Below are 25881 nucleotides of genomic sequence, written 5' to 3' on the forward strand. Positions count from 1 at the left end.
CTGCACAATTGCACTCATCTCACAAACTAGTAAAGTAATGCTCAAAATTCTCCAAGCCAGGCTTCAGCAATGTGTGAACCGTCAAATTCCAGATGTTCAAGCTGGTTTTAGAAAAGGCAGAGGAACCAGAGATCAAATTGCCAACATCCACTGGATCATGGAAAAAGCAAGAGAGTTCCAGAAAAACATCTATTTCTGCTTTATTGACTATGCCAAAGCCTTTGACTGTGTGGAACACAATAAACTGGAAAATTCTGTAAGAGATGGGAATACCAGACCACCTGACCTGCCTCTTGAGAAACCTGTATGCAGGTCAGGTGGTCTAGTATTCCCATCAGTTAGAACTGGACATGGAACAACAGACTGGTTCCAAATAGGAAAAGGAGTAGGTCAAGGCTGTATATTGTCACCCTGCTTATTTAACTTACATGCAGAGTACATCATGAGAAACGCTGGGCTGGAAGAAGCACAAGCTGGAATCAAGATTGCCGGGAGAAATATCAATAACCTCAGATATGCAGATGACACCACCCTTATGGCAGAAAGTGAAGAGGAACTCAAAAGCCTCTTGATGAAAGTGAAAGTGGAGAGTGAAAAAGTTGGCTTAAAGCTCAACATTCAGAAAACGAAGATCATGGCATCTGGTCCCATCACTTCATGGCAAATAGATGGGGAAATAATGGAAACAGTGGCAGACTTTACTTGTCTGGGCTCCAAAATCACTGCAGATGGTGACTGCAGCCATGAAATTAAAAGACGCTTACTCCTTGGAAGGAAAGTTATGACCAACCTAGATAGCATTTTGAAAAGCAGAGACATTACTTTGCCAACAAAGGTCCATCTAGTCAAGGCTAGGGTTTTTCCAGAAGCATTGTATGCATGTGAGAGTTAGACTATAAAGAAAGCTAAGTGCAGAAGAATTGATGCTTTTGAACTGTGGTGTTGGAGAAGACTCTTGAGAGTCCCTTGGACTGCAGGGAGATCCAACCAGTCCATCCTAAAGGAGATCAGCCCTGGGATTTCTTTGGAAGGACTGATGCTAAAGCTGAAACTCCAGTACTTTGGCCACCTCATGCAAAGAGTTGACTCATTGGAAAAGACCCTGATGCTGGGAGGGATTGGGGGCAAGAGGAGATGGGGACAACAGAGGATGAGATGGCTGGATGGCATCACTGACTCTATGGACATGGGTTTGAGTAGACTCCAGGAGTTGGTGATGGACAGGGAGGCCTGGCGTGCTGCAATTCATGGGGTCGCAAAGAGTTGGACACAAATGAGCAACTGAACTGAACTGAACAGTGTCTTTATTTCAAGACCAGGATGTCTGGAAGCAAGTGTAAAAGGAGCGGTGATGTAACTGGTACTGTACTTTTCAAGGTAATATACTGCAAGATTACAAATGCCTTTATTTTTTATGTATGATTTGTGTGAAAAGTATTATAAAACTATTATAGTACTATTTAGCCAATTGTATTTGTTGGGTACCTGGGCTAATTGTGGTGGTCTCAGGAACAAATTGAACTTACAACGTGCTCTCAGAATGGAACTCATTGGTATGTAGGGGATTTACTGTACTTAGGGAGAAAAGTCTGTCATGGCTTTTTACCAATTTTTACATAGACTAAAAACTCATTAGAATGGTATGGACTGAAAATGTTGAAATTATGAAATGCACGCATCAGAATTCCCTACCCCTTGGGTTTCTGATTCAGTGGATCTGGGACCCCAGGATGCACATTTCAAGTAAGTTCCCTGTGATGCTGCTGGCCTGCGGATCACAATCAGACATATGAGACAGCTTAGAACTGGGATTTCTCCTGAACTAGCCAATATTTTGGGCTTCCCTGGTAGCTCAGTGCTAAAGAACCTGCCTGCCACTGAAGGAGACAAGGGGTTCCATCCCTGGGTCAGGAAGATCCTCTGGAGAAGGAAATGACAACCCACTCCAGTATTCTTGCCTGGATGAACAGGACAGAGGAGCCTGGCAGGCTACAGTTCATGGAGTCTCAAAGAGTCAGACACGAGTTAGTGACTAGAGAGCAACAACAGCCAATAATTTAAAATTAATCACACAGTATCCATTGAAAGGGAACAAAAGCTCCCTGTAACACAATAAAAATTTCCAAATTCATGCTTGGACTGAAACAAGACTTCCAGAGGACTAATAATATTAACATGAAGTTTTAAATGGAACTTCTTTTAGGAGTTCTAAGGTGACATTTTGGATTTTTTGCTCCCTACTAAAAGCTCGTATGCTGCATGCTTAGTTGCTCAGTTGTGTCCGACTCTCTGCAACCCCATGGACTGTAGCCCACCAGCCTCCTCTGTCCTTGGGGATTCTCCAGGCAAGAATACTGGAGCGGGTTGCCACGCCCTCCTCCAGGGCATCTTCCCCACCCAGGGATCAAACCCGGGTTTCCTGCATCTCCTGCATTGCCAGGCGGGTTCTTTAGCACTAGCACCACCTGGGAAGCCCCACTAATAGCCATTATTCTTTTTTTTTTTTTTGCCTCGGGAAACAAAAGGATGATACCACTTGCCTGAGATTGCACAGCAAAGAAGAGGCCCTTTATCTCTACAAAGGAGCTCTCTCCTTTCTGCCTCTCCCCAGCGCCCAGAACACAGTACAAAAAATGCCCATGGACCTGTAACATTGTTGAAGCGAAGGAGAGACACAGTCTCAGTCGATGAATCCTCGAGGTTGTCAATGGAAGTCACTCATATTTCTGTCTTCTTTTTTAGCCACACTCTGAAATTCCCGGCTTCCCTTTTTTTGGATGAAGTTGTTCTGTGTACAAAGGTGGTGGCTTTCAGAGCCTAAACCCAGGAGAGACTAACACAAAGAGCCCCAAATGCTAATTTTAACATCTGGGGTAAGCAGGATGTGAAGGTCATTGTTTTAAAATCACATCTCCTAACAGAGAAAAATAGTCTTGATGGAAGTGTTTTGTTTTTTCTGTTTCACAATATTCTCACCTCCTTTTCTAACTGGCCTGGAAACTGTTATTTCATCCTTAGTATTTTTTTTTTTTGAGTTATTATTTTTTGTAAATAACCTTCTATTGAACTAAGATCCACTGCCCATATTAGGCATGATGGTCAAGTGGGGGTTTCCTATCAGGTTTCAAGATTATTTTGCAAATGCCACCCAGCTGTCCCTTCATTCCAATGTTCCTCTCCAAACTCAACAGGGACCCCTCAGCAAACTGGAGCAGGTCTGTGCAAGCCACCCACAGTGCTTCCTGTGAACGCTACAGACCGTGTTCATTCCTGCCTTTATCCAACAAACTACCCAGATGGCACAGGCTTGGTTTTTCTGTTTGGTTGCATTGTTTTTATCTTTCTCCTGTTGGTCTGATGGTTTTTAGAGTTGGTGACCAACAGGCACTTTAGAAATGAGATGTGCTGATCCATATGAAGGGTGAATAATCCATCTGAGGGGACTTAGCCCAGCTACCCCATCCCTGGCACATCCCTGGCACATCCCTGGCTGACGGGCCTCAGGACGGACAGTCCCTCGGGGGGCGCACAGAGCAGGAAGGGACTTCAGGTCTTCATTTTACCCTCTGTTTAATGAAAAGCAGAGCCCTTTATAAAAAAAAAATAGTTCCTTTCTGGAGCTTGGGATTTTATATAATAGCTGATATTGCTGGAAAGAGCTATTTAGGCAGCTTCCCTGGTCTCTCAGCCAATGTGCCAAGCAACTGGCAGCAACCCAGGGAGGCAGGTATTATCACTGTGTCACTTTACATAGAGGAAACTGCAGCTCAGAGGAGCTGGGTAGCTGGACAGAAGATGAAGGTGCAGCCAGCTCTATTTGTCTCCAGATCATAATAGCTAATGCTTATTGTCTTGGTCAGCTGGGGCTGCTCTAATGAAACCCCACAGACAGGTAGTTCTCTCTTCCAGAGACTGGGAAGCCCAAGGTCAAGGTGTGGCTGATTTGGTGGCTAACTCGGTCCCTCTTCCTGGTTTATAGGCTGTCACTTTCCCACGGTGTCCTTACACAGCAGAGACAGAAAAACAAACAAACAAACCCAAATCTCTCATCTCTCTTCCTCTTCTTCTAAGGACACGAAGCCCATCATGGGGACCCCATTGACATGAGCTCATCTAAACCTAATTACCTCCCAAACATCCCATCCCTAATGCCACCATGCTGGGGGTTAAGGCTTCAACATATGAATTCAGGGGGACACAAAAATTTAGGCCATAACATTGATTGAGTTCCTTATGTTAATCCTTCTATGCCCATTACGTCTCTGATCCTCACAACAGCGCTAGGAGAATACTATTGTCATCCCCACTATACAGATGGTGAGATGAAAGCACAGAGAGGTTGAGCAAGTTGTTGTAGGTCACACAGCTAGCTGAAGGCAGAGCTGGGACAGAGAGCCAGGACTCAGGCAGCCTGCTCCAGTAGCCGTGCCAACCCCTGGGCCACAGTGCCCTCATTAGATACTGAATATACGTTTAGAACTGCTTCTTTTAGGATACCATCGGGACTCCTCCCCAGAACTCCAGGGTGAGGGGAAAATTTATGTCATGGCTTAGATTGTAAAGAATCTGCCCACCAATGCAGGAGATGTGAGTTCAATCCCTGGGTTGGGAAGATCCCCTGGAGGAGGAAATGGCAACCCACTCCAGTATTCTTGCCTGGAGAATCCCATGGACAGGGGAGCCTGGTGGGTTACAGTCCATGGGGTCGCAAAGAATCAGACATGACTGAGAAACTAAGCACACAACAAGAAAGACACTGACTGGGTGGTGGAGACGTGGGTTTTATTTCTAGAACTTTCTCTATCTCGCTATGTGTCTTGAGTCCTATTTGTGTATAAACCGAGGGAGAGGTCCTATGTGTGTATATTAAGCTGGCTCTCAGTTTTATTAGATGTCTCTCTGCTTATGTCCTTCCAGCCTGCAGACTCTCTCAGGCGCTGATAGCATCACTCACCAGCGCTTACAGAAAGGTAAGGATCCGGCTGAGATCTCAGAACTTGCCAGATGCTGAGTTGTCTCTTGATAAGGACTCTCTCAGGAGCCTCTCCCATCGTCAGCACCTGGATCCAAACCCCTTCAACAGAAACACACTGTGTCTGTTCCTTCAGATAAGGGGACCCCACACACAGACAGATACTCAGAAGGGCCCTGGCTAATGCTCTGCTGTCCCTGTATTAAACTCTTAGCAATTTTTGAATAAGGGGCCATGAATTTTCACCTTACCCTGGGCCTTCTCATCTCTGGAACTGGTCCTGTCCCCCTAACCCCCATCAATGGCACTTGTCCTCCAAGTCCCCAGGTTCCAGTCTCTCTGAATGGTCATCACCCCTAACATCCTACTTTGTCAAGAAACTAGAACCCAGAAGAGCCATGGGATGTGTTCAAGTCACATAGGAAGATAGAAAAAGTACTAGAACAAAAACCCAGGCTTCCAGCTCCTAGTCCATTTGCATGTTTCTTGTCCTTGACACAAATTTTTCCCCTGACACCGGAATTCTGGGAAGGAATCCTAATGGTGTCAGTAGGAGAAGTAGCCCTTAACATGAGGGCACCGGGGCTCAGGGCACTGGGGCTGGCTGCCTGGGCTTGTGGCTCCCAGCTCTGCACTCGCCCGGCTGTGTGACCGGCAGCAGCTTGCTTGACCTCTCTGTGCTTCCATCTCGCCTTCTGTACAAAGGAGTAGTTTCCTCCTGGGGCTCTTGTGAGGATCATTCTAGAGAAACAGGACTTTTTGATCAATCATTCTAATCTCCTGTGTACTTAGAAGAAAAAATGTAGTTGATTGTTTCTCCACTTTTTCCTGTTCTGAAAAAAAGTCGGGGGGAGGGATGTCATAGGACTGAGTGTTCCAGTTTTCCTCAGAACAAAGATGATGAGATTTCAGGTCATTAGGATTAGCTCAGGGAACAGGTAAGATACTAACTAAGGAAATGAGGGTAAGTAGCTAATTAAAGTCTTGACACTAAATAGGGATCAGGTCACAAGGCAAGTTCCAATTCTCAGCACCCTCAAGGGTCCTGAATCTTCTGGAAACACTACCAGGAAAGGACAGTCCAGAAGAATCCTAACCTTAAAGAAGGAAAAAAAGTAAAAATTTAAATGAAAGCAATTAACCAAAGTTAGGATGGATGTGAGTTAAGGTGTTAATACTTAGGCAATTTTATGAATGGTGACTTTAACAGGATGATTGATACACACATGTGCCCCTTCCAAGCGGCGAGATACAGACGCTTAGAAACAACTTTTAAGGGACTTCCCTGGTAGTCCAGTGGCTAAGACCTTGTGCTCCCAATGCAGGGGACCTGGGGTTTCATCCCTGGCCAGGGAACCAGATCCCACGTGCTGCAACGAAGAGTTTGCATGATGCAGCTAAAGATCCTGCATGCCACAGTGAAGACCCAGGGCAGCCAAACAAAGAAACACGTATCATTTTAAGAAAAGAAAGAACCTTTTAAACCAAAGGGATAGTGATGATGGTTACACAACACTGTAAATGTACTTAATGCCATTGAATTGTACACATCTAACATGGTTAAAATGGTTTAAAAGTTCAAGGTTACCCCCCTCTGTTCACAGAGAGCTGTTCAAGGGAGCCCGCCCCTACAGCACTTACTCCCCCATTCAAACCTCCACAGGCCGCCGCACATTGCTCTCACATATTCTACTCAAGGTCTAATGGTCAGTGATGCAATCATGAATGCATGAAACCCTAATCAAGAAGATATTCTTAGTGATTCAACTTTGCAACAAACATCTCCTGCTACTCTTCTTCCAAATTTCTGGATCAAGTTTACGTAGAGAGCATCCTGAGACTGCAAGACGAAGTGTTTCCAAAATGTTTACAATTTGCTATTACTTGGCTGGATCAGTCAGGATTTTTCTCAATACTGTGCACACAAAGCAAAGGAGGAAGCAGACGGCCGAGGCTGACAGCTGCAAGCGGCATCTGCGAGTCGAAGATCGCATTTGTGTGGCTCAGAATTGCCTCATTTTATTGTTTGTTGACATAAGTCTGAAACATTGACATGCATTTGTGCTAATATAATACTATTTTAATTATTTTTTAAAAAACCAAAATGGGACAATTAGAGAGTAGATAATTGTTTCTTGTTTGTTGCTGATGTTCAGTTGCTCCACCATGTCCAACTCTTTCATGACCCTATGGACCATAACACCCCCAGGTTCCTCTGTCCATGGGATTTCCCCAGCAGGGATACTGGAGTGGGTTGCCATTTCTTCCTCCAGGAGATCTTCCCAGCCCAGGGGTTGAACCTGCATCTGCCGCATTAGCAGGTGGAATTTATTTTACAACTGAGACACCAGGGAAGCCCTTATTTATTAAATAGGGTTTATGGCTGACAATGGAGAAGGCAATGGCACCACACTCCAGTACTCTTGCCTGGAAAATCCCATGGATGGAGGAGCCTGGTGGGCTGCAGTCCATGGGGTCGCTAGGAGTCGGACACGACTGAGCGACTTCACTTTCACTTTTCACTTTCATGCATTGGAGAAGGAAATGGCGACCCACTCCAGTGTTCTTGCCTGGAGAATCCCAGGGACGGGGGAGCCTGGTGGGCTGCCATCTATGGGGTCCCACACAGTCGGACACGACTGAAGTGACTTAGCAGCAGCAGCAGCATGGCTGACAAACAAAGCTAGTGGGGGTGATGGAATTCCAGTTGAGCTATTTCAAATCCTAAAAGATGATGCTATGAAAGTACCACACTTTGCCAGCAAATTTGGAAAACTCAGCAGTGGCCACAGGACTGGAAAAGGCCAGCGTTCGTTCTAATCCCAAAGAAAGGCAATGCCAATAAATGTTCAAACTACCACACAATTGCACTCATTTCACATGCTAGCAAAGTAATGCTCAAAATTCCCCAAACCAGGCTTCAACAGTACATGAACCATGAACTTCCAGATGTCCAAGCTGGATTTAGAAAAGGCAGAGGAACCAGAGATCAGATTGCCAACATCTGTTGGATCATAGAAAAAGCAAGAGAATTACAGAAAAACATCTACTTCTGCTTCATTGACTATGTGGATCACAACAAACTGGAAAATCCTTCAAGAAGTGGGAATACCAGACCACCTACCTGCCTCCTGAGAAATCTGTATGCAGGTCAAGAAGCAACAGTTACAACCAGACATGGAACAACAGACTGGTTCCAAATTGGGAAAGGAGTACATCAAGGCTGCGTATTGTCACCCTGCTTATTTAACTTATGTGCAGTGTACCTCATATGAAATGCCAGGCTGGCTGAAGCACAAGCTGAAATCAAAATTGTCAGGAGAAATATCGATAACCTCAGATATGCAGATGACACCAACCTTATGGCAGAAAGCAAAGATGAACTAAAGAGCCTCTTGATGAAAGTGAAAGAGGAGAATGGAAAAGTTGGCTTAAAACTCAACATTTAGAAAACTAAGGTCATGGCATCTGGTCCCATCACTTCATGGCAAAAAGATGGGGAAACAGTGGAAACAGTGACAGACTCTATTTTTTTGGGCTCCAAAATCACTGCAGATGGTGACTGCAGCCAGGAAATTAAAAGACACTTGCTCCTTGGAAGAAAAGTTATGACCAACCTAAATAGCATATTAAAAAGCAGAAACATTACTTTGCCAACAAAGGTCCATCTAGTCAAGGCTATGGTTTTTCCAGAAGTGTTGTATGGATGTGAGAGTTGGACTGTGAAGACAACTGAGTGCCGAAGAATTGATGCTTTTGAACTGTGGTGTTGGAGAAGATTCTTGAGAGTCCCTTGGACTGCAAGGAGATCAAACCAGTCAATCCTAAAGGAAATCAGTCCTGAAAATTCATTGGAAGGACTGATGCTGAAGCTGAAACTCCAATACTTTGGCCACCTGATGCGAAGAACTGACTCATTGGAAAAGACCCTGATTCTGGGAAAGATTGAAGGCAAGAGGAGAAGGAGATGACAGAGGAAGAAATGGTTGGATGGCATCATTGACTCGATGGACATGAGTTTGAGTAAATTCCAGGGAGTTGGTGATGGACAGGGAGGCCTGGCATGCTGCGGTTCATGGGGTCACAAAGAGTAGGACACGACTAAGTGACTGAACTGAACTGAACTGAACAGCTGAAGAAGTAGTATGTGCAAAGGAACCCTGTTTTTCACCCCTCGGGATAATCGCACACCCCCAAACCTGGGACATGGCTGATCCCCCAAAACTGCAGGAAAAGTAATCAGGGGTTAATAACCAACTTCCCTATAGAGGCTGATGCAGAAAAGCACAGGAGCTTTGAGCCAGCCATCCTGGGCCACTCTCCTGGCCAGACTCCACTGTCTAATTCATAAAGTGGGGACAACAGTCTTGCAAAGTTAAGGATAAAGGAAGAAGGGTGTTTGGAATTTAATTTCCATATACAAAATAAAATATTTCTCATTTTCTTTCTTACTTGTTTCTTTCTTCCTCCTTCTTTCCTTCCTTCTCCTGAGTTTAAATTTTTCCATGGCAATAAGATGAATACACATTTACTTTGGAGTCTTGGGTTTTTCTGGGAGAATAAGAGATTCACTACATCATGGAAGATAATTCATATGGTTCCATTTTCTTCATTGCCAGTGGTCTGTGATTCAGAGTTATTTTGTAGGCCATTTGTTATTTAGTTTTGCCTCATGGTTTGACTGGATGGATTAAATAAAAGTAACTTAACATGGGAATTTGGTATTGAGGGCTAATTTTTTTCTTTTAATTGAAGTACAGTTGATTTACAATATGGTGTTAATTACTGCTGTACAGCAAAATGATTCAGTTTTATATACACATTATATACATTCTTTTTTAACTTTCTTTTTCCAATATGGTTTATTATATAGGTCTAATTTTTAATCTAGAATCAAGGATGGCCTTACAAAAATCTCAGTACCCTGTCTTGCTCTAGTTTAGAAGCTTCTGAAGGAGAATCAAAGGGGCATTTTTTGAAGGTCATGGGAGATGGGGGGCAGAACCCCTCCTTTTCTTGCTCTCAGGAGGAAACCCTGGGGGCAGGGAAGGGGTGGCAGGCAGATGGGGCTTGTGTGAACCATGGGCCTTACTTATGGGATGTTGCACGGATTTCACTCCTATCCCACCCCCTAGGGAGGTAGTATCACAATACTGACTGTCAAGCCTATTGAATTATCCAGAAAAAGAACAAAAAGCAGGAGGAACCTACCTACAGGTAAAGAAATCCAAGGTCCCTTCCCTATCCTGAACTCTCTCCTCAATCTATTTTCAAAAGAAAAACTGAAGTCTACAGGTACAAAAACAGATCCTTCCCAACAACTACTTTGGCCAAGGGTGTGTTTGGGGTACAATGTAATTTTCCTGGATTTGCACTGTCAGATCACCGAAGTTCTAACTTAGATTTTTTTACTTTTTTCTAAAGGGTTGTTGTCCAATCTTTGCTGGCCAGACACTCAGTGCTGCCCTACAGAGGCCTGTATGGAGCAACTCATGATGACTGAGGGCCTCGGGCTGTAGAGAATTAAGAATCTCGGCTTGAATGGGGGCACTGTCTACAGCTCCAGTGCTGGCTTTTTTCAGGCTATTGACGTTATTAAGGGCGTTGCCATTTCAGAACCGTGGGAAGAACCAAGGTTAATATAGTGATCTTTTTCTTTCCCTTTAGTGTCAACCCTTAACAATTACAGGAATTGGGACGAGACTTCTAGACTTCCTACTTCATTTTTAGTTTTGATACAATTTTTTCATACAGGTTTAGCGATTGCAAAATTTTTGAAGTGTTTTACTGTTTTTCAGGAAGTGAGATAATTTGAGCCCCCTCGAAGGCTCTTTTTCTCTCCTTGCTATTCTCCAGAATTATTTCACTATCTGGTTTCAAATGTGAGGATCGTATTAAAGGATACCATTTCATGCATCACCTTTCTCCAAAGAATATAATTACAGCCTCCAAATTAAGCATATCAGGAAGATCAGTTAAGTTTGCTTGATCCCTCCTGAAATTGATCAATTATTTTTGCCACAACTTAATCCAAATTGGATTTTTCAGTGTTGAAGAAGAATCTTTTGAGAGACAGCCATCAATTTATCCTGGCATCCTTATTCACTCTAATGTAAAAACCAGGTATGCTCAACCTCTGGGCCATGAATAGGAGTATATGCCCCAAAATTATATGTAAAATTTTCTGTGTGGCACCTTTCTCTGGAAAAAAGACTTGTAGTTTCAACAGATTTTTAAAAGTTCTGGCAAATCAAAAAAGTTAGGGATTAGTTTGACTGAGACAATCTCTGCTCATACATAGCCAAGAGCAACATCACTTCTTGGAATTTCCTTTTGGAGCTCATCACTCCCAATGGGACAGGGATGGAGGTTTTCTGGGTAAATGATGGTGGGCTCAGCATACCAATGTGTCTTGTTGTGTTGGAGCCTCCCTTGAGCCCCTTTATCAGTTGAGCAAAATTTCTCTGTTCAAGCAGCCTTTGCTGTAACTAATGGAAAATGAATCATTCAGAGAAATGAAGCTCCTTAAGAGCCCTGACTTGATGAGCAGTTTTAGATATTATGCCTCATTTTGTGGAGGGTGGATGCCCTCATAGTAAGCCACTTAACAAAAGCTTATTCCTTCTAGGAGTTAAAATTCAGGTCTTAGGACTGAGCTAAGTTTCAGTTTCCATCAGCCCGTGACCTGGACCCACCATCAGAGTGGTAGTGTTACAGAGTCCAAGCTTACTCTGTTCGCTGCAGGACAGGCCAATGAATTGGAGATGAGATGCTAAGGCAAGGAATGCAACTTTACTCAGAGTAGAAGATGGCAAACTAATGTCTGAAAATAACCATCTTGTTGGGGTCTGGATGCCAGGTTCTTTTACAGATCAGAGATGGGGCGGGTGAGGAAACAAAGTAAAAAGTGAAGTAAAAGTGAAGTCACTCAGTCATGTCCACTCAGTCGGTCTCTTTGAGACCCCATGGACTGTAGCTTACCAGGCTCCTCTGTCCATGGGATTTTCCAGGCAAGAGTACTGGAGTAGGTTGCCATCTCCTTGTCCAAGGGATCTTCCCAATCCAGGGATCGAACCCAGGCCTCCCATATTGTAGGCAGACGCTTTACTGTCTGAGCCATCAGGGAAACAAAGTAAAAAAAAAAAGCTATTAATCTTGCATATATCTCCTAGAATGGCAAGCCTCAGGCAGCGGATGTGTTAATCTTTTCCTTCCTGTCATTTACAGGTGGACGGGGTTCTGAACAAAGGCACTTTAGTTATCAGACAGGCAGAGGGGCAGGTTTCTCTGAGGCAAGCCATTATGTATGATTATAATAACAAAAGCAGTGAAAAACAAGTCAAAGAAACCGTTCCAACATGGAGTCACAATTTGCTTTTCCCGGCTGGCTGCCGTCTGTGGGGTCGCACAGAGTCAGAAACGACTGAAGCGACTTAGCAGCAGCAGCAGCTACAGTGGTACTCCCACACCAAACCCTACCCCTTAGCCATGAACTTGATAGACATCAAAGCCAATCCTGAAGAGTGTGAGGAGGAATAGTCCCAAAAGGACTGCTGTAGGAACAGTACCTAAAAGGCGTGACTCTGTGCTGGAGATCAAGAATTTGAGGTGGGTGATTGCTCTGGCTTTAATTCAAATGTTGAAACTCTAACCCCAATGTGATGGAATTTGGGGAGGGGAACTTTGGGAGGTAGGAGAAGGAAATAGCAACCCACTCCAGTATTCTTGCCTGGAAAATCTCAGGACAGACAGCCTGGCAGGCTATAGTTCATGGGGTCTGCAAAGAGTTGAATATGACTGAGTGACTGAGCACACACTCTGGGAGGTAATTAGGTCATGGTGGGAGAGCCCTCCTGATGAGATTCATACTTTTACGAGAGACACAAGAGCTGACTTTTCTCTCTGCACTCTGCCAGGAGAGGACAGAGCAAGAGGAAAGCCATCTTCAGACCAAGAAGAGGGTCATCTCCAGATCCAACCAGGCTGGCACCCTGACTTCGAACTTCCCAGCCTTCAGACCTGTGAGAAATAAATATCTGTGTTTAAGCCTCCCAAACTATGGTATCCTGTTATGGCAGCTGAAACTGACAAATACAGTGTCTTCAAGAAGTACGGAAGCCTCCCTTAAAGCATCAGTGACTAGAATCTCAGACTCCAGCAAAAGATGACAGAATCCAAGCATGGAGACTGAGAAAGGAGCACTAAGGTTGTTGTTTGAGATTAAGACTCCCCACCGCCTCCTACTATTTCTTGCCTCTCTTTCTCCTTTCAAAATGTTATCAGTTCCCTGTGGACTTAAGCCTCGGTTCCAATTCTTCTACCTATTGTCATTCAGTTTCACTGGGCCTTTTATTTCTTCAGCTGGGAATAATAATTTCGCCTCACAGAGATGCAACACGGGATCCAGTGTAACAACGGTCATAAAGCTCTGAGAACACACCTTGGCACTTAGTGAGGGCTCACAAAGGCAAGTTGTTCAGATTAACTTCCGGGGACTTCCCTGGTGGTCCAGTGGTTAGGAATCCACCTTCCAATGCAGGGGACGTGGATTTGATCCTACAGGCCACGTGGCAGGTAAGCCTGTGCACCACAACTAGAGAGAAGACTTTGTGCCTCAGGGAAAGATCCCACATGCTGTAACTAAGATGTGAGGCAGCCAAATAAGTAAATATTTTTTAAACAATACTACTTACTTAAAAAAAAATTTTTTTTTAAATTAACTCCCAACCAAATCCATGAAAATTAGGCCCCAAGCTGATTCTTCCACCTGGCCAGCTCCACCCATCTGTTTTCCTACTGTCCTTTTCCTATCTAATTTTGACTCATGCTTCAGACCTGGGTTTACATGTAAATGCCTTGGAAAGCTCTTCTAGAAATTCTAGAGAAGTTTGCTCATAGCACTGATCTACAGCAATACAGTGTCTTGACATGTTTCTTCTGTAGAACTATAAACAAAATTACTTGCTGAGTGCTATAAACACATTTGTTTACTCTCCCTTTTCTCTCCTCCATGAGCGCAGAGATTAAATCATCTGAATTGTTTCCTGAGCCATGAGCAGGGTGTCTGGCACTTTTATATTTGATTAATAATTATTGGTTGCAAGAGTGAGTGAATGAATAAATGAAGCAGTTCTTAGAGAGGACTTAGCAGTTGTGTAAGCCTTAGTCTATGTATTCAAGTTACTCCAAAAAAAACCCCAAAAAACAACTATGTATTCCAATTTACTCTTCCGTTACATTCTCCTCTTAATGGTGTTGGGGAAAGAACTTTGTTTTCCCACTCTGTGCTGAGATAGTTTATGCTGAACACACATCAAAAAAATCATCACATTCAACAGGAATATTTGTTTCTCCTAAGTCAATCCAGTGTGTTTTATTTTCTTTGGCATTAAAAAAGTTTTTGTGGATAGTTATAAATAGACATGGGCTTCCCAGGTGGCTCAGTGATTAAAAAAAAAAAAAAATCCACCTGCCAATGCAGGAGATGTGGGTTCAATCCCTGGGTCAGAAAGATCCCCTAGAGAAGGAAATGGCAACCCACTCCAGGATTCTTGCCTGGGAAATCCCATGGACAGAGGAGCCTGGAAAGCTACAGTTCATGGGATCACAAAGAGTCAGACATGACTGAGCAACTGAGCTTTGCTGTTGTTGTTGTTCAGTCGCCAAGTCGGGTCCAACTCTTCAACACACATAAATAGACACAGGTGCCCAACAGGAAACCTTTGTATCCTTAGCACATACTGTGCAGCTGGGAACCGTGGGGGCTTACATGCACCCTGGAGAGTGCCTGCAGGATATTAATACCCCGACCCTTCCTCCAGAGTGGAGATTTTTCCTCAACTGTCTGGGAGCTTGTCCCATCTCGATATGACCAAAGGATCCTCTTAGTTTGTAATGGGGGATATTTCACTGGGTCCAGCTCCCAGGGCTGTGACCAGGTGAGGGAAATGTACATGACTCAGAGAAGACCAGAACTCAGATCCGAGCTCCATAGGTTTCATTGGTACACAACCCAATCAAAACAATGAGTGGACCTCTGCTGCTTTCTCTGTACTCACCTGTTTCTTTTCCCATTTAAGAATGTATTTACCTTCTTTACACAGAAATGTAGAAATACTAAGCTAAATGAATTACCCAGCTCCTTACCTTTCCTGAATTCCTATTCAGGTACAGGCCACAAACCCCTCAAACAATAGCCATCCTCTTTCCTACACAGAGCAGTTGTTTTGAGATTTTGCCAAGTAGTAGTTGACTAATTTAGTCTGTATAAGTTCAATAAAGAATATAGATTTTTTAAAAACCCATTTCTTGAGCTAGAAATCATTTTAGTTCACTATCAACATTAATAAAAATAAATAAAAATAGTCTACCATCTTAGCAGCAAACTTAACAGAAATGTCAGCTTACAAGGGAAAATATTTTTTTTCTAGTTCTTTAAGGTATCTGTATGAGATGATGGATGTTCACTAAACGTGTTCTGTCAATATTTTTACATACATTGTGAATCATTCCACAATGTATGTAAATCAAATCATTATGCTGTACCCCCTAAACTTACATAATCCTATATGTCAATTATATTTCAATAAAGCTGCAAGAAAAAAAACTAAAGTGTAAGCTTCGGTTCAGTTCAGTTCAGTCGCTCAGTTGTGTCCGACTCTTTGCGACCCCGTGAATTGCAGCACGCCAGGGCTCCCTGTCCATCATCAACTCCCGGAGTTCACTCAGACTCATGTCCATCGAGTCAGTGATGCCATCCAGCCATCTCATCCTCTGTCGTCCCCTTCTCCTCCTGCCCCCAATCCCTCCCAGCATCAGAATCTTTTCCAATGAGTCAACTCTTCGCATGAAGTGGCCAAAGTACTGGAGTTTCAGCTTTAGCATCAGTCCTTCCAAAGAAATCCTAGGGCTGATTTCCTTCAGAATGGACTGGTTGGATCTCCTTGCAGTCCAAGGGACTCTCAAGAGTCTTCTCCAACACCACAGTTCAAAAGCATCAATTCTTTGGCGCTCAGCTTTCTTCACAGTCCAACTCTCACATCCATAAGCCTTAAAACCCACTAAGTCTCAGGTTGTGAAAAGTGTTAATGACTCAGTCGTGTCTGAGTCTTTGTGACCCCATAGACTGTAGCCTGCTGGCTCCTTTGTTCATGGAATTCTCCAGGCAAGAATACTGGAGTGGGTTGCCATTTCCTTTTCCAGGAGATCTTCCCGACCCAGGGATTGAACTTGGGTCTCTTGCATTGCAGGCAGATTCTTTACTGTCTGAACCACCAGGAAGTTTATCCACCCATAAAATGAGGACAATAATTTAATTTGCATAAAGCAACTTGGCTCAATCGATAGTTGATACAGCTTGGCTTTTATTAGGTTTGTTATCATCCTAATTATTGCTGAATACCTACAGCTTCAAGGACACAGCCCAAACAAGGAATTTGGCTGTTTTCCTTTCTACAGCATAGAATGAACTTGCAGCTGTCTTAAGTTTTCAACTAAATAAACCATTGTCCTTTATTAAATCCCCAAAGCTCAAGCTTATCACGGTCCATAGTGAGGAAATACTTTCATTTAACTAGCTGTGCAATACTTAGCAAAAAGACATGGGTATTTGTAGGAAGGGGTGGGTGTAGGATTCCAAGAACAGCTCAACGAGTCAACACTTACGATATGAAAATAGCCCCCCAGATCTCTGTGCTTTGTTCCAGCACAATTTTAGTTCTACAAATTTAGTGCTACAAATATTAACCAGATGCTGTAGATTGACACTAAGCCCCCAAAGATCACATTTTCATAAAACATTTTTGAATTCTAAATGGAAGTCATGGCCACTTGAGGCATCTTCGTTGACCTATGCTTTGGTTGACAGCAGCTAACAGGCGTTTATAGACTTCCTGTCCAAATGGGGTTGAGTATATCTAGGTTGGAGACAGCTGTCCCATGTTCTAAGTTCTATCAGGAGAAAAAAAAAAATCTCACTTTGAAACTTAGGCCCTCTGGGATCACTAACTTTGTGCATCAATTTGACCGGACCATGGGGTGTTGAAAGTGAAAGTGTTAGTCCCCTAGTTGTGTCCGACTCTTTGTGACACCATGGACTGTAGCCCACCAAGATCCTCTGTCCATGGAATTCTCCAGGCAAGAATTTTGGAGTGGGTTGCCATTCTCATCTCCAGTGGATCTTCCCTACTCAGGGATCTTCCCTACTCAGGCATGTCTGGCATCTCCTGCATTGGCAGGCAGGCTCTTTATCAGCTGAGCCAGCAGCTACCCACTCCAGTGTTCTTGCTTGGAGAATTCCATGGTTAGAGGACCCTGGCAGGTTCCATGGGGTCGCCAAGAGGGCCATTGAGTATCCAGATATTTAGTCAAACATCATTCCGAGTATTTCTGTGAGGGTATTTTTGGATGAATTTAACATGGAAATCAGAAGACTGACTAAAGGCTTCATCCAACCCAGTGAAAGACTGAGTAGAATGAAAGCTACCCTGAATAGAATCCTCAATAAGAGGGGATTTCTCCTGCCTGACAGCCTTCCAGCTGGGACATCAGTTTTTTCCTGCCTTTGGATCAGAACTGAAATACTGGCTCCTGGACAGGACCTACAACATCAGCTCTTGTGCTTTTCAAGTCTTCACACTCGAACCAGACCTACACCACTGGTTTTCCTTAATCTCTTGCTTACTTACTAAAGATCTTGAGACTTCTAAACCTTCGTATACCAAGAGACAAAGGCAACGGTCTTACTGGGTATCTTTTTAAATCTTTCATTTTATTAAAGTGTACTTGATTTACAATGTTGTGTTAATTTCTGCTGCACAGAAAAGTGATTCAGTTATGCATATATTTACAGTCTTTTTCAGATTCTTTTCCATTATGGTTTATTGCAGGATATTGAATAGTTTCCTATGCTATACAGTAGGACTTTGTTGTTAATCTATTCCATACATAATAATCTGCCCACATTGCAGGCAGATTCTTTACCAGCTGAGCCACAAGGGAAGCCCAAGAATACTGGAGAGGGTAGCCTATACCTTCTCCAGGGGATCTTCCTGACTCAGGAATCAAACTGGGGTCGCCTGCATTGCAGGTGGATTCTTTACCAGCGGAGCTACCAGGGAAACCCCAATACATAATAAATGAATTATACTTCAGTAAAATACTGGTATAACTCATATTACCAAATGGCTATAAACAGCATTCATTGTTCATAAATTTCTTATTAAAAATATGTAGTGAGCTTCTAAAAAAAAAAAACTCAGGTGTATATTAGGTAATATTATTTACCCAAGAAAGATGACGCTGTACTCTGATCAGTAGATCCAAACTCAGGGAAAAAAGCATCCTCAGTCCTACAGCAAAAGATTGGCAAGACTATAGTGGTAAAGAATCTGCCTGCAAATGCAGGAGACCCAAGAGACATAAGAGACACGAGTTCGATCCTGGGTTGGGAAGATCCCCTGGAGAAAGAAATTGCAATCCTCTTCAGTATTCTTGCCTGGGAAATCCCATGGACAGAGAAGCCTCGTGGGCTACAGTGAGTGGGATTGCAAGGAGTCTGACACGACTGTATGACTAAGCACACATACCTGTAAATGTTTTAAATGAAAGAAACTACATCACTTTTAGAAGTGATGCCCTGCCTTAATCCCCTTTGTCAATTAAATGAATTAAATGTTCTCACGTGACAGTTTCAATCACATTGAAAGAGAGTCCTATAAACTCCTTAAATTTATCATTAACCCAATATTTATGAGAGCTGTTCCCCAGCAACTGGCTCTAATCTCAGTCCATTTCCTTCTCACTTTTCTTTCCTACTTTCCCAACCTCCAAATGGAAGAAAGGATGGGCAGGCACTTTTGATTACTTTATTTCTTTTAGGTAAATTTGCCATGTCACTCCCTGGTGGCTCAGCAATAAAGAATCGGCCTGTCAATGCAGGAGATGCGGCAGGAGTTGTGAGTTTGATCCCTGGGTCTGGAAGATCCCCTGGAGAAGGAAATGGCAACCTACTCCAGTATTCTTGTCTGGGAAATCCTAAGGACAGAGGAACCAGGAGAGCTAGAGTCCATGGAATTGCAAAAGAGTTGGACCTGACTTAGCGACTAAACACACACACACACACACACACACACACACACACACATATCATTCCAGACAAACAGGATGCTTTTGGAATCAAGGTGCAAGGAAGGGGAAGCAACAGAACCGCATGGCTGAGAAAGACGAGCTAGCTTGGCAGAAAGTAAGAAGAGGGTAATTTAAGACTTTTTTTTTTTAGAAAAAAAAGGACCCAGGCATCTGACTATGATTGGAAACTGAGAAAGAAAATAGTTTTATAGTTTTAAGCTATAAAACTATAGTTTTCTTGGCTTACATTTATGCAATTTGGCTCCCAGTCTTGAAGAATCAGACATAAATGATCCTAAATTGACACTACAGGCTCCCTGATAGCTTTTTAAATTCTTCCTTTGACTCTCATTCAGCCTAGTTGTTAAATTACCATACTTCTGATGTAGCACAAATGGTCAAAAATAACACATCTTTGTTAGTACAGTTAAGCATAAGAAAAGTTCATCAGAAGGGCTTAAAAATGGAACTGAACGTGGAATATTCTTGTCTGAGAATGTGTGACTTGAATGTCTTTTCAGAGCTTGCCCTCTTGGCTGGAGTGGAAACAGGTAAGCCAATATCATCTCTCAAGAGTTCACCCTTGTCCTTAGCCACCCATCTTCTTGATCACATCTTCTTAATGGTGGCATGCTCCCAAGAGTCAGGTAGCATGCACTATTACCCCTATTTGTCCAAACTGAGGTTTTACAATTTTTCCAGTATCCAATACCAAGGACCCAAAATTGGAGCCCAGTTGATCAATAGGAACCAGGACATCAAGCAGGAAACCTGCCTCAGATTAACAACAGCCAGACCCCAACCCAAGACCAGTTCCAATCCAGTCTGGAACTCTTTTTCACCTTGATGTGTCTTTTCTTAATGTGTTTAGTAAAAAGAAACCTTCCCCTGAAAGTAATTATCTTTCGTATTTCTTCCTCTTCAATTATAGTCTTAGATGATATTTAGGACTGCAATCATTTTTCTTTTAACTACCATGTAGTATCCATTGCATGTATATAACACATATGTGCTTAGTTTTTCAGTCGTATCCGACTCTTTGAGACCCTTTGGACTGTAGTCCACCAGGCTCCTCAGTCCACGGGATTCTCTAGGCAAGAATACTGGAATGGGTTGCCATGCCCTTCTCCAGGGGATCTTCCTGACCCAGGAATTGAACCTGCATCTCCTGTGTCTCCTGCATTGCAGGCAGATTCTTAACCTGCTGAGTCATGGGGTATATATCACAGTTTGTTCATCTATTCTCCTATGGATGAACAACAAGATGATCTCAACTTTGGGGTTATTATGAATAGATATTCTGAGAATATACTTATATACATTTTTATAAACATATATTTTCATTTCCCTTGGGTTAATATCTAGGCTTGGAATTTTTGGCTGTAAGTTAGATGTATGCTTGACTGTACAAGAAACTATCAGATCTTTTCCCAAAGTGCTTGTGACATTTTACACTCCCTTCAACAATGTATGTGAGTTCCAGTTGCTCCATATTGTCACTCCAACATCTAGCATTGTCAATCTTTTTCATTTTAGCCAGAGTGGTGGGTATATAGTGGGACAGGTGACTTATTGGGCCTCCCATCTCTTGAGGGGGGAATGTTAGGTAGGTAGAATAAGGAAAAGGAGTCCAAAATGGCGGTGGCTAAAAGACAAGGAAGGTCAAAGGAAGGTCCGAGGACCAGAGTGAAGACTTCAGGCAGAACAAACAGCATTCCTGGCTAAGCCCAATTTGTATACGGCAGGCCCAGGTGGAGGAAAAAACATATAAAAGGAGGAACCAAAGCGCTTTCTCATGGATTCTCTCCTGCGTGCGTGCACGCATGCTCTCTCTCTCTCTCACTCTCTCTCTCTCCCTCCCTGCGCACTCCTCCACTCTCTTCTCTTCAAGTCTTTGGGTTGGCATGCCCTCACACTTCGAGGATGGATTCTCCTGCTATCTTCTAAATAAAATAGAGCTGTAACACTGAAAAAAATAAATAAATAAAAGCACTCATTCTGACTGGCGTGAAATGGTACCTCATTGTGGTTTTGATTTGCATTTCTCTGATAATGAGTGATGTTGAGCATCTTTTCATGTGTTTGTTAGCCATCTGTATGTCTTCTTTGGAGAAATGTCTGTTTAGCTCTTTGGCCCATTTTTTGATTGGGTCGTTTATTTTTCTGGAACTGAGCTGTAGGAGTTGCTTGTATATTTTTGAGATTAATTCCTTGACCGTTGCTTCATTTTCTATTATTTTCTCCCATTTTGAAGGCTGTCTTTTCACCTTGCTTATAGTTTCCTTTGATGTGCAGAAGCTTTTAATTTTAATTAGGTCCCATTTGTTTATTTTTGCTTTTATTTCCAATATTCTGGGAGGTGGGTCATAGAGGATCTTGCTGTGGTTTATGTCGGAGAGTGTTTTGCCTATGTTTTCCTCTAGGAGTTTAATAGTTTCTGGTCTTATGTTTAGATCTTTAATCCATTTTGAGTTTATTTTTGTGTATGGTGTTAGAAAGTGTTCCAGTTTCATTCTTTTACAAGTGGTTGACCAGTTTTCCCGGCACCACTTGTTACACCACTTGTTAAAGAGATTGTCTTTTCTCCATTGTATATTCTTGCCTCCTTTGTCAAAGATAAGGTGTCCAGAGGTGTGTGGATTTATCTCTGGGCTTTCTATTTTGTTTCATTGATCTATATTTCTGTCTTTGTGCCAGTACCATACTGTCTTGATGACTGTGGCTTTGTAGTAGAGACTGATGTCAGGCAGGTTGATTCCTCCAGTTCCATTCTTCTTTTCCAAGATTGCTTTGGCTATTCGAGGTTTTTCGTATTTCCATACAAATTGTGAAATTATTTGTTCTAGTTCTCTGAAAAATACCATTGGTAGCTTGATAGGGATTGCATTGAATCTATAGATTGCTTTGGGTAGTATACTCATTTTCACTATATTGATTCTTCCGATCCATGAACACAGTATATTTCTCCATCTGTTTGTGTCCTCTTTGATTTCTTTCACCAGTGTTTTATAGTTTTCTATATATAGGTCTTTAGTTTCTTTAGGTAGATATATTCCTAAGTACTTTATTTTTTTCATTGCAGTGGTGAATTGAATTGTTTCCTTAATTTCTCTTTCTGTTTTCTCATTATTAGTGTAAAGGAATGCAAGGAATTTCTGTGTGTTAATTTTATATTCTGCAACTTTACTATATTCATTGATTAGCTCTAGTAATTTTCTAGTGGAGTCTTTAGGGTTTTCTACGTAGAGGATCATGTCATCTGCAAACAGTGAGAGTTTTACTTCTTCTTTTCCAATTTGGATTCCTTTTATTTCTTTTTCTGCTCTGATTGCTGTGGCCAAAACTTCCAAAACTATGTTGAATAGTAGTGGTGAAAGTGGGCACCCTTGTTTTGTTCCTGACTTTAGGGGAAATGCTTTCAATTTTTCACCATTGAGGATAACGTTTGCTGAGTGTTTGTCATATATAGCTTTTATTATGTTGAGGTATGTTCCTTCTGTTCCTGCTTTCTGGAGGGTTTTTATCATAAATGGATGTTGAATTTTGTCAAAGGCTTTCTCTGCATCTACTGAGATAATCATATGGTTTTTATTTTTCAATTTTTTAATGTGGTGTATTACATTGATTGATTTGCAGATATTGAAGAATCCTTGCATCCCTGGGATAAAGCCCACTTGGTCATGGTGTATGATCTTTTTAATGTGTTGTTGGATTCTGATTGCTAGAATTTTGTTAAGGATTTTTGCATCTATGTTCATCAGTGATATTGGCCTGTAGTTTTCTTCTTTTGTGGCATCTTTGTCAGGTTTTGGTATTAGGGTGATGGTGGCCTCATATAATGCCTGCTATCCAAAAGTCTACAAGCAATAAATGTTGGAGAGGGTATGGAGAAAAGGGAACCTTCTTACACTGTTGGTGGGAATGCAAACTAGTACAGCCACTATGGAGAACAGTGTGGAGATTCCTTAAAAAACTGGAAATAAAACTGCTATATGACCCAGCAATCCCACTGCTGGGCATACACACTGATGAAACCAGAATCGAAAGAGACATGTGTACCCCAATGTTCATTGCAGCACTGTTTATAATAGCCAGGACATGGAAGCAACCTAGATGTCCATCAGCAGATGAATGGATAAGAAAGCTTTGGTACATATACACACTGGAATATTACTCAGCCATTAAAGAGAATACATTTGAATCAGTTCTAATGAGGTGGATGAAACTGGAGCCTATTATACAGAGTAAAGTAAGCCAGAAAGAAAAACACCAATAGAATATGCTGCTGCTGCTGCTGCTAAGTCACTTCAGTCATGTCCGACTCTGTGCAACCCCATAGATGGCAGCCAACCAGGCTCCTCTGTCCCTGGGATTCTCCAGGCAAGAACACTGGAGTGGGTTGCCATTTCCTTCTCCAATGCATGAAAGTAAAAAGTGAAAGTGAAATCGCTCAGTCATGCCCGACTCTTAGCAACCCCATGGACTGCAGCCTACCAGGCTCCTCCGTCCATGGGATTTTCCAGGCAAGAGTACTGGAGTGGGGTGCCGTTGCCTCCTCCACCAATAGATTATACTAACGTATATATATGGAATTAGAAAGAAGGTAACTATAACCCTGTATGCGAGACAGCAAAAGAGATACAAATGTATTGAACAGTCTTTTGGACTCTCACACATAAAATATTATGAGTGAAACGAATCGCCAGTCCAGGTTTGATGCATGGTACAGGGTGCTCAGGGCTGGTGCACTGGGATGACCCAGAGGGATGTGATGGGGAGCGAGGTGGGAGGGGGGTTCAGGATGGGGAACACACGTACACTCATGGCGGATTCAAGTCAATGTATGGCAAAACCAATACAATATTGTGAAGTAAAATAAATTAATTAATTTTTTTTAAAAAGTACTCATTCTGTATTTTTTGTGTGGACCTTATTAACTACCCCATCTTAGTTGCAAGTGTTTGTAAATCTATCACTGGAAGCACTGAATATATGGAAGAATAGTCCCATTAAAGGATAAGCTCCATGAAGATAGGTATTAGTACATAATAGGAGCTATTTGTTAAGTGATGTGAATGAATAAGTAAATGGTTGTGCATACCCAGATTTACTGAAATAAAGACAGAGGAAGACTGTATCTGTGAGCCCATCTATGTGACAATCCCCTTCCAGCCTTTCTCCTGCCATGCAGACAGCTGCCTTTCTTCTCCTTCTGGTGTGTTTTTGTACATCCAGAGGGTGTGGTCTAATGTAAAGACCATTCTTTTCTCCTTTACTTTATTGCCCTTATCTGAAACTGAAGTGCTCAGGGGACCCTTCATCTACCTAGGTCTCACTGGCTTTGTGTGTAAAACAAAGGGGTAAGGTAGCCTAAATTTTCCTGACACCAAGGCATAGTTATTCTTACTCCTTCCTCACCCCCATCTAACGTCAGGATTCCCATGACAGCTCTGCTTTTCTGTTCACTCTTTCCTTTGAGGATCTATACCTTAGGGATTGGTGGAGGTTTAGTGGTTTAGTTGCTAAGTCGTGTGTGACTCTCGCAACCCCATGGACTGTGGCCTAGCAGTCTCCTCTGTCCATGGAATTCTCCAGGCAAGAATACTGGAGCGGGTTGCCATTTCCTTCTCTAGGAGATCTTCCTGACCCAGGAATCAAACCCAGGTCTCCTGTATTGCAGGCAGATTTTTTACCAACTGAGCTACAAGGGAAGCCTCAGACTCAGGATGTGCTAAGAAGTTTGTGCACATTGGGGAATTTATGTTAGAAAATAAATAACATTAGGGACTTTTCTAGCTGCCAAATGACCCTAACAATTTATGTTTTATTTTGAGCTAAGGTCTTTCCTTCATCAAATTTCACAGTTGAATTAAGGATGCTATTTACTCAATATAAAAGAAAAGAATTTCTGGTCTTCTACCAACCTAGATAGCATATTCAAAAGCAGAGACATTACTTTGCCAACAAAGGTTCGTCTAGTCAAGGCTATGGTTTTTCCTGTGGTCAGGTATGGATGTGAGAGTTGGACTGTGAAGAAAGCTGAGTGCCAAAGAATTGATGCTTTTGAACTGTGGTGTTGGAGAAGACTCTTGAGAGTCCCTTGGACTGCAAGGAGATCCAACCAGTCCATTCTGAAGGAGATCAGCCCTGGGATTTCTTTGGAAGGAATGATGCTAAAGCTGAAACTCCAGTACTTTGGCCACCTCATGCGAAGAGTTGACTCATTGGAAAAGACTCTGATGCTGGGAGGGATTGAGGGCAGGAGGAGAAGGGGACGACAGAGGATGAGATGGCTGGATGGCATCACTGACTCAATGGACGTGAATCTGAGTGAACTCTGGGAGCTGGTGATGGGCAGGGAGGCCTGGCATGCTGCGATTCATGGGGTCACAAAGAGTCGGACACGACTGAGCGACTGAACTGAACTGATTGCAATGAATAGATGTCATTTCTGGTGAGAGTTAATGGAATAGTAATATGCTTGACAGTTATTTTATTTATTTATTTATTTTGATGGCTCCAAGCAGCAGGCATGTGGGATCTTAGCTCCCTAACCAAGGATGGAACCCATGCCCCCTGCATTAGAAGCAGTCTTAACCATGGGACCTCCAGGAAAGTCCCTTGACATTTATTTTAAATGTTCCAAATGTTCTGCTTATGTCCCACAATTTGCTGCCTCATTCTAACTAGGGCAAAGTTTACAAACCCAATGACCTCATTAATAGCCTTCAATCTGCAGGTCATCAGAAACTAGCATAAAGGTTAAGCAAAAAAATGTTTTA

Source organism: Bubalus kerabau, chromosome 18 (genome assembly GCF_029407905.1).
Source record: "Bubalus kerabau isolate K-KA32 ecotype Philippines breed swamp buffalo chromosome 18, PCC_UOA_SB_1v2, whole genome shotgun sequence".
NCBI lineage: Eukaryota > Metazoa > Chordata > Mammalia > Artiodactyla > Bovidae > Bubalus > Bubalus kerabau.